The 8860-nt window shown below is 40.2% G+C and overlaps 1 protein-coding gene across 1 annotated transcript in view; it reads left to right on the top strand.

Moving 5' to 3' along the window:
* The first annotated feature begins 812 nt into the window (after window positions 1-812).
* Window positions 813-8860, top strand: part of LOC107096996 (semaphorin-4B-like) — an 87438-nt gene continuing 79390 nt past the window's right edge. The window contains exons 1-2 of the mRNA XM_015393942.1: window positions 813-952; window positions 1049-1276. The gene's annotated coding sequence lies outside the window, so the exon portion shown is untranslated. The remainder of the gene's footprint in view (window positions 953-1048; window positions 1277-8860) is intronic.

The following is an 8860-nucleotide window of genomic DNA, read 5'->3' as shown; positions in this document are numbered from 1 at the left end:
TTGTTTTCTCTCTGTCGTCTTCCAGATTGGTAGTGACAGAGCAGAGGTGCGAGAATGACCCCGAGCTGTCATTGTTTTCCTGTGAAGCCCTTCCTTCTCCCTCTCTGCTCTCCTCAGGGAAGCATATACAGGTGATTTGTGTCTGAGAACGCAGCTATTGTGTGTTCAATTTTTCTGAAAGCCAACAGAAAGTGTTTGAGATCACTCACCTGAAATGTCATTGGCACCCAAACAGAGTGTCCATCACTATGTTTTCAAAATGACAGGGGAGCCATTAGCCGGCTGAGAGTGTGTGTAATGTGATGAAATTGGGTGGGCTTGTGATGTTGGAGAGGCTGTCTTCTATCATCTGGGGAGCATCTGTACGTGAAAGATGCAGCAGAACTTGTTTCTACAGATACCATATGGTTTAGGTGAAAAAAGGCAATAGCCTTTTCCCTTTTTTGGTGACATTTGCAGTTTGTCACTTGTTTATATGTGCACCGCTGCACATGCTGCATCGTGACGACACCTTTCTGTAAGCAGCATGAAAGCAATGGGAAATCATCTGGTGGTCTGCTGCATTGGGACATACAGTGTTGCAGGCAGAAATACACACATGCATGCTCACATCCCCCCACCCGTAGCTCACCCTCTGCAAACCTGCCATTCTCAGGTCCATGATGTAATGCCAGCAGACCCCTCCTCTGCTGATTCTCCCTCCCTCCATCTTTCACACACTCCTCTCACTCCTTCTCCTCTTTTGATTGGCTGCTCCCGTCTGCATCTGCTGGATCAGCTCTGACTCCTTGCACACATGCACACCCTTACGCACACACAGCCACATCTCCAAGCTCCCTCTCACACACACTGTTACACATACACTACCAGGGGGATTCCTCCGCCACTGCAGCCTCTGCTCCAGTCTCCACCTGGCTCCCATCCTCACCGCTGGGGAGGTAGAAACCACCCGGTGAGTACATAATTTCTTTCTTTCCTTTTATGACAGCTGGTGATTGTGGCTCGCAACAAGACAAAAAGGATGAGAGGATGCTGATTTTTCCTGCAGACAGCCACAGACAAACGCCGGGAGGCAACGCCACTGCAGCCTGGGAGGATAGGCGCACAGCTGAGTTAGAGCGTGGAGTGATGAAGTGATGTGAGAGGAAGCTGCTCAGTTACTCCAGATACCGGTCATCTAAGCGCACGGTGCCATGGCAGAGCGATGCTTCCAGGGAGGCTGCAGGCTTCACACATGTCTTTGACAGGGAAGGATGCTGGAGTGCACATGTGTTAGGTGAGGAATGACTTTGCTTGCATTTGGGTGCTCATTCTGGATGACATAGAAACCTTCAGTCTCTTCCTGGGTGTTGGGTGAAATGTCAGTCACCTTGGTGTAGAGATATAAGGGGAAAGAGAAAAACTGCAGGGGAATGAAGTTCCTTCCTGCAGTCTGTTTTGGTCCCTAACCAAAGGACTATATAGTGGCCCTGATAAATCCCTGACAGTCCCATTATGTTCCTTTAATTCCCTCCTGATGCCACTGAACAAACAGGGTGTGTACATGGAGCGTGAAGCTGTGCTTCTGTGACATTCGGGCTCTTGCTGTGCTCTAGTTGTCTCCTTTTTTCTTATGTGAACTGGGCTCTTTTTCTGAGACTTGATGACACTGAGCATAATAGGAAAAGTAATTCTATTATCGCCTCAGCTTTTCACAGCTAAATGACACATTGATGATAATGGAAGTGGGCGAAAGGAAATCACTCGTCTGTTCTTCTCCCTCAGCTCATTCTGGTCAATTTGAAACTTTTGTGCGTTGAAATGTTAACATTTTTTTTTCACAGTGGCTCTATTATGCTCTGCTTTATGTAGAGTATAATAGAAATCATTTTACTGTTTTTCCATTTTTCTTTGATAGGCTGAGTTAGTAAAGGTTCTATATTGAATTTCCATACTAGAAGCATAAATGATCACTTCCAGTACTTTCTATGGATTAAAGTTTAAAAGGACTTACGTATTATTGTGTTCAAACCCTTAGAACCACCTTCGCCTGCTACACCTTTCATTCTAAGTCAATGCTAGGTCATTTAGAGATGATTTTGATTATTTCTTTACAAAACATCTGTAAATTGCATTTTTTTTGACCCAGATTCTCATTTTGGATTTATTTCTGGACTTCAACTGAGCCATTCTAGCATGTGAAAATGCTTTGATAAAACCAGTGGTTGCCAGTCCTGGTCCTTGGGCTCTGCTCTCCATCATGTTTCAGATGCTTTCTGCTCCAGCAGACCTGTTTTTAAATGACTTTATTACCTCCTCAGAATGCCATGACATCCTACAAAGGAAACCCAAACCTGCATTGATATTAGGTGTAAGCAGCAGAAAACCAATGGAAAACTTGGAGGACAGTGGATCATAAATCATTCCTTTTCAGACCTGGTTGTATCTTTAGGGTTCTTGTCATATTGTAATTAAAACCTCCGCCCCAACCTCAGGTTTTCACACTGATGCTGTATTTAGCTCAATCCATCCATTAACAGTTTGGCTTAGTTGCTGCGCTGAATTGTTTTTTTCTTTCAGGTCTAGCTTCTTTTCCCTGCTGAAGCAAAGCACCCCCACATCATCACACTACCACCATTTTTCACCATTTGGGGAATGAGTTCTTCAGGTGCTGGGTTAGATTTCTGCCATGCATAGGGATTTGTAAGGAAGCCAGTTAAGTGAAATGTTTGGCCTTATCTGATTTTTTCTGTGGCCTCATCATTAAAACTCATCACAACCCACAAACTTGTTGGTTGTGATCCCTTTTAGGGCCCTTGATCAACCAGTATGGGGTATTGAGATCCAATACAGACATTAAGCTAAACAACAAATATGTATGTTTAAGTGTTTTAAGGGATGAAAGCATCACTTAAAAACAGACAAAACCAACAAACTTGGTTGCTGATGTCTTTTTTCAATGTCATAAATTCCTGGTTAATTGATTTTATAAAAATGTTTGTAAATGTAACCAATACTCTGGTACCATTTTGTGGTTCAGAATTAAGAGTTTGGTTGTGTCTGCCTGTAACAAACTGGTCAAGCTGGGACTTTCCTTCAACGGCGGCTTTCTTCTAGTTCTGCAGCTAAAAAAAAGGATATTTTAGTGGATGTTTCTCACATTACTGAAGCTCCTCAAAAATTTAAGGTTCAGCACTCAACTTTCACCCTTTATCCGCCCTTATTTTAGTTATATTTCATGTAAATAGGAAAACCAACATTCAGTGATGTTTATTAAAGAACAGACTTGGACAAGCTCTCATTGATTTTGGTAAAATAAAACCACAGTTAGCCATGTTTCCTGATGATGAAAATATACAAAAAAGCTTGCTGTTCTTTTTAAAAAGGCAAAGGTATTTTTATTGTTGAGCAAAATATAGTTTTCTTTTTTTTCCAATTTAAATCAAATAAAATGAGAAAATATCATCTCTTCCGAACATTTGGGACATTGTTTCCAAGCCTTTTCCTGCTTTAAACCTCCCCACAACCTCCCTTACCCCCATTCTGTGCTTTTTGGTCTTTGTAAGGTTGTTTCTTCACTCTTTGACAAACATATGGGGCCTTGACTCTGAATTAAGGGCGTACAACAGAAACACCATTTTTATTTCGAATAGGTTGAGAACTTCAGAGTTCTACTAATAAGGTTGCTTCTGTAGGTAAAGATGTTTCACTGGATTTTATTTAAGGGCACAAAAATCTATATTCAGCACATATTGTAGATTGTGATTTGTAAATTGTGTAAACCATGCATCATTTTTCAATAGATGCATTTGAATGAACCTGATTAACCAATGAGTTGTCACCATAGCTTTGCTACAGCACAAAACAAATGATACATTTTACCCCTGATAATCTGCACGTTTATTTTTTTACTCTGTAAACCAGTCAGCTCTGCTTTGCTCTTCACCAAACTCATTATTAATTAGAATGAATCCAGCAACCATCCACCCCCTTTATTAGACCCCCTTTATGAGATATTTAGAGACTCAGCTGGCCTGATTTGCATTAGGGCCCCTCATGAAACTCTGCAAGCAAACATGTCAGTTGATTTCTTTGTAATCAATGATTAGCACATGAAAAGACTCTTCCTGGAGGCTATTTAACTCTGACATGGACTCTGTGGGCATAAATGGAAAGTAATTATGATTGTGGCCAAACAGAAAGCTAATAAACCGACGAGCAATGAGGAAGTGGAGCACGTCTTCAGCTCCCATTGGCTGTTTGGATGGTATGTCTGTACTTAGGAGGTTTGATGAGTGGTCATACTGAGATAGATTATTGATTTCATGCTGTTTCAACCTCATTACATCTGACAACAGATGCTGTGTCTCCACTCCGCCGCAAAGACCTTTAAAAGGAAGCAGCTCATATTAACCCCATGCGCTGTTCTTTGTAGATCATCTTCTTGAAACAGTTTGTAGGTTTTCATACAGTATGGTGTGAAGGATTACTTTGGTTCACTTGTTTTTACATAAAATCTGTTGCAGAACCATGTTGGTACCGCTTCCCTCATGAGCAAACTGGTTGGCGCTGTCCTCACTGGCTGCAGAATCAATGCCAGCTAGAATAAACATAAAAAATGTTGCCTTGAAAACTTGACTCGGCTACAATCTGAAAGAAAAATGCATTCATCCTTGGAAGGGTATAACTACCTTTGATTCTAATCACAGCCTAAAGAAGAACCTTTCTTATTTCCATACAGAATTCATCTGTGTTTTCCATCCAGTCTGTGCAGGCTTCATGCATATCAGCTGTTGTTTCTCTTCATTTTATCCAAAGGCTTAATAGCTTTTTTTCCATTTGACCTAAATGTTGAGTATTTCCAAGAACATTACGTGCAAAGGGGCCCCTGTGTTTATCTGGTGCTTCCATTCCCAAGTGGCGTTCTATTATAAGTTCCTCTGAAACTGTCTTGCAGATGTCATTCATCCACTTCAAAATATACTGTCAAAGGAAAAATGTTAAGCATTCAAAAGTGTTCAGTTTAACTTATTTTCACATGACTTTGCCTACAGATCCAGATGCACCAATCTCAGATTTTCTCTGACCTGCTCATACTGATTTTATTCTGTTCTAATCTCTCTCTAAGAACTTAAATTATTTAAAACAATATTCCTAGTTTTTGGATTAATCAATTTCACACATTCTGCACAAAGTTAGGGCTGTCTTTCCCTGCATCAACAAAAACCTCTATATCTTCTTTGATCCTCTTAGTTGTTGCACAGGTGTATTTTTTATAGTTATAACCAAACCAAAAAAAAATCACATAATGTATGCTTTACTCCTTAAAATGTCAGATTATAGCTCACTAGTTGTTTTATCCTCTCTTTTGTCCAGCTATAAAAGAAATGTGCACCATTCTGGCATCTTTTTAATATAACAGTTTTGTCTAAATTCTTAATAGTTTATCAATCTATTGCAAGTGGGCACAAGCCTAAACAAGCCATTTCTGTCAGAATGTTTTAATGTGTTTACATTAGGAGTGTCACTCTGTGTGTTTGGGAGAGCAGTCGTTCACACCGAACATGGAAGCAGTGTTGGAGCAAGGGTTTGTATGTCTCTATGTGACAAATAAACGGTCAGAGATAAGAAGTGAATAGCACAAACTGGGGGATCAGTTACTAACAGCAGTCCTTGTGGGTATTTTCTATAAAGTTAGATCCTTACCTTCCCTCTCAGATTAAAGCCCTGAACTCGCAAAACATGAAAAAGTTGTGTCGTAAGCGAATGTGGCGTTTAGCACTCATTGAGACTCAATAGTGATGATGACACCCAACACGATTTTCTCCAAGGGGGATTTGCATAGCTCCAACCGAGATACACCGTAGGTCTGTTTTTGTCGGACTATGCAGCAATTTAGTTGCAATTTCATGGATCTGAAAGGAAGATTTAGTTGCAAAGTAAAACACATTCTTTATGAGGGGAAATCCAAAATAAAATCTGCAAATCACAAGACAAAAACAGTCAGGTTTACCCCATTTTGAATTACACGGAAGCAGGTGGGAAAGACTGGGACATAAGCACTGAATATATAATTTTAATGAAAAGAATACTTTACCCATGACGGAAGGACAAAAAATGGATCAAGTAAAATAAAAATCCTCTTAAGGCCTCGAAAAACAAAACAACAAGCGACGCTGCAGGACACGCATCACTTATCACTCTCCCCTCTTTATAAAACCAAAAAAACCTTCAATCAATAATACAGATCGCTCACTGATATCCCTTTTCCACTGGCTAAAAAAATGTTTAAACCCACAAACACTCTGATTTTAGTTGCAGTGGGAAAAGCTCACTGACCTTTGTTGACTTGTGTCAAACGGCTCGGTAAGTGAGCTACAGTATGTTAAAATCTCCTTCAAACAGCTCCAATCTGAATACAGTGGGAACACCAGACCCAGGCCGACCCATTAATTTACGGGATACCATTGACCGCAATGTACGGACATCACAACACACCAGTCATGTCCGATTTATTAAGCCAGAATAACTCATCTTATATTCGATAAAGATGCTGCAGCACAGGTAGGAGGGATTAGGACAATAGAATGAGACGATAGAGAACACTTACTACGCCCTGGCTTCCTTCCATGTTGCTCTCTGTTGTTTACTTTCCTGATTTCTGTCACACCGATGGCATCACCAGGCATGCAGCAGTGTGAGGACAGAGATCATGCAGCTTGCCGTAGCGTTAATAATACGATATATAATCTGACCCAGTCAAATGTTGGACATAGTTTTAAATTGCAGGGCACTGGGACAGAAGTGAAAAATATCTGCACAGATCGGGGTCTGCTCACCCTGTTTCTATACGCACTGCAGTCAGTGTGGAAACGAAACGCATCAGAGAATAAAAAGTCAGAAACAACCAGTCTTTCCAGTGTGTTCAGGGCTTACATCTCTAAAAAGTTTTTGTTTTGTCTGACTTCACTTTAAGCTCCTCCCTGATGCTCAGAATAACAGATTTTTCTGCCTCCACAACAGTGCATTGTTAGCATGGCCTGTTAGCATCTGACAGTCATTTATTGATTGGAAGAAGACTGGATTTTCAGTTTCTTGGTTCATCACTAATCAGATATCTTCTGATTCTGGTCGGCAGCTTATATCTCAGTGCTTCTCTGCTTCAGCTATAATGGCAGGGATCTGAAATTGTTTTACCGTTTCTTAAAAAAGAAGTAAAAAAGAAGTCTAGCTAATAGTCAGATAGCTGATTACTGTTCATTTTCTAATACTCAGACCTGTCTTTAATAAGAACCCAAAAGGTTTTTATCGGATTTCCTGGCCTGTGACAGCAAACAGTAGAAACCTGAAAATGTTTGCAAAAAATGCAGTCCTTAAAATGTGGAGAAGCTGAGTTTATCTGCACCAAAAAGCCTTGAACTCATCATTTCCTGCTTGTTGCCTAAGGCGTTCCCTCAAAGCCCTCCCTCCTCCTGCTCTGCAGCTGTGTAGGACCTTCACCTATGCCCTCCTGGATAACCCACAGCCTCCTATCTTCACAAAGAAAGACACAACATTCAGTGAGGAAATACGCCGATGAGTGCCTTCATTTAAACAGCACAGACCATCAAACATCACCATCCAACTCTCAGGGGAAAACTGAACCAAATTTAGCTGCATTAATCTCATAACCACTCATAGAGTTCACCTCATCACCACATCCCAGCCCTTCCCCCAGAGCACATGGTCTTTCATTCATTAGAGAGTTTCAAAAAGTGTGCAGAAGTCCACCTTGCTACAGGTCAAGCTCTCATTTTTTGTTTTACTGATTACCGACCTCCGGATGACAGAAAGAGAAAACAAATCTGCAGAAAACTTTTAATTCCCAGCTTGAACCGTTGTTTTTTTTTTATTCATGCAAGCAAAAAACTACAAAAGACAACAAAACAAATGTTTTGATTGCATCATGATATCTAACCCGCTCAAACAAGGATGCTTTATTTGCTCAACAGTCTTCCACTGGGACCGTTTTCTGTGTAGAGCTGATGAAGTGGGCTTGATTAGTTACAGCAACCAAGGACCAGGGAAAAAAAAGAAAAGAAAAATCACTCCAAGATAACCGAACATGAAAGTTAGAGCCAATTAAAGCGCATGACATAATTTGCATCAGTTTTTTAATTATCCCCCCTGTCACCATAAAGACAGGCTGTCCTCTGACATGCGTGCGCACGAGACAGGCAGAAAGGTAGCCATGAAGCACCAGGGAAGGATGGCAGAGAGGAATAAAAACAGGGGAAGCCACTTCTCTTGTCTTTGATATGGACATGAGCTGCCATCTGTCGCAGCTGAGTGATTTTTACTGTTCCTGTAAGCAGTGGGTCGTGCTGGCTTGTACCAACAACCTGGCAGGCACTGGCTCTTTTCAGTGTTAGATCATTTAACTAAACAAACAAAAAAAAATCAAGTTTAGCGGGATACCAGAAGACTTAAAGCATGTAGTTTTAGCCTACACATAGTGTTTCTGTTGAACATGAAAAGCCCAGATTTGTGGAAAAATGAAAATGATTTGATTTTTAACAAGAATAGACCTAAACAATGCCTAAATACTCATAGTTGAATTGACTACAAATAGTATATTAAGCATTAAAAACAACAATTAACCCTGTCAATACTTTTCTTAGTTTAAATATTTTCAGTCTGGGCGTAAATATAATATTTAGACCAGCTAAATAAACAATTTTACTCACTTAGAAATCTAAAAAAAAAAAAAAAAAAAAAAAAAATAAATAAATAAATAAAAAAAAATAAGATTTGCTGAAACCATAAATGGAACTCATGAACAGGTATTGGACTCATAAAAAGGGGGCTATATAAAAGGCAAAAAAATCCTAGAAACCAGCTC

This window comes from Cyprinodon variegatus, unplaced genomic scaffold (assembly GCF_000732505.1).
Source record: "Cyprinodon variegatus isolate N-32 unplaced genomic scaffold, C_variegatus-1.0 Scaffold664, whole genome shotgun sequence".
NCBI lineage: Eukaryota > Metazoa > Chordata > Actinopteri > Cyprinodontiformes > Cyprinodontidae > Cyprinodon > Cyprinodon variegatus.
The sequence above is the reverse complement of the archived record's forward strand: the minus strand, read 5'-3'. Positions and strand labels throughout refer to the sequence as shown.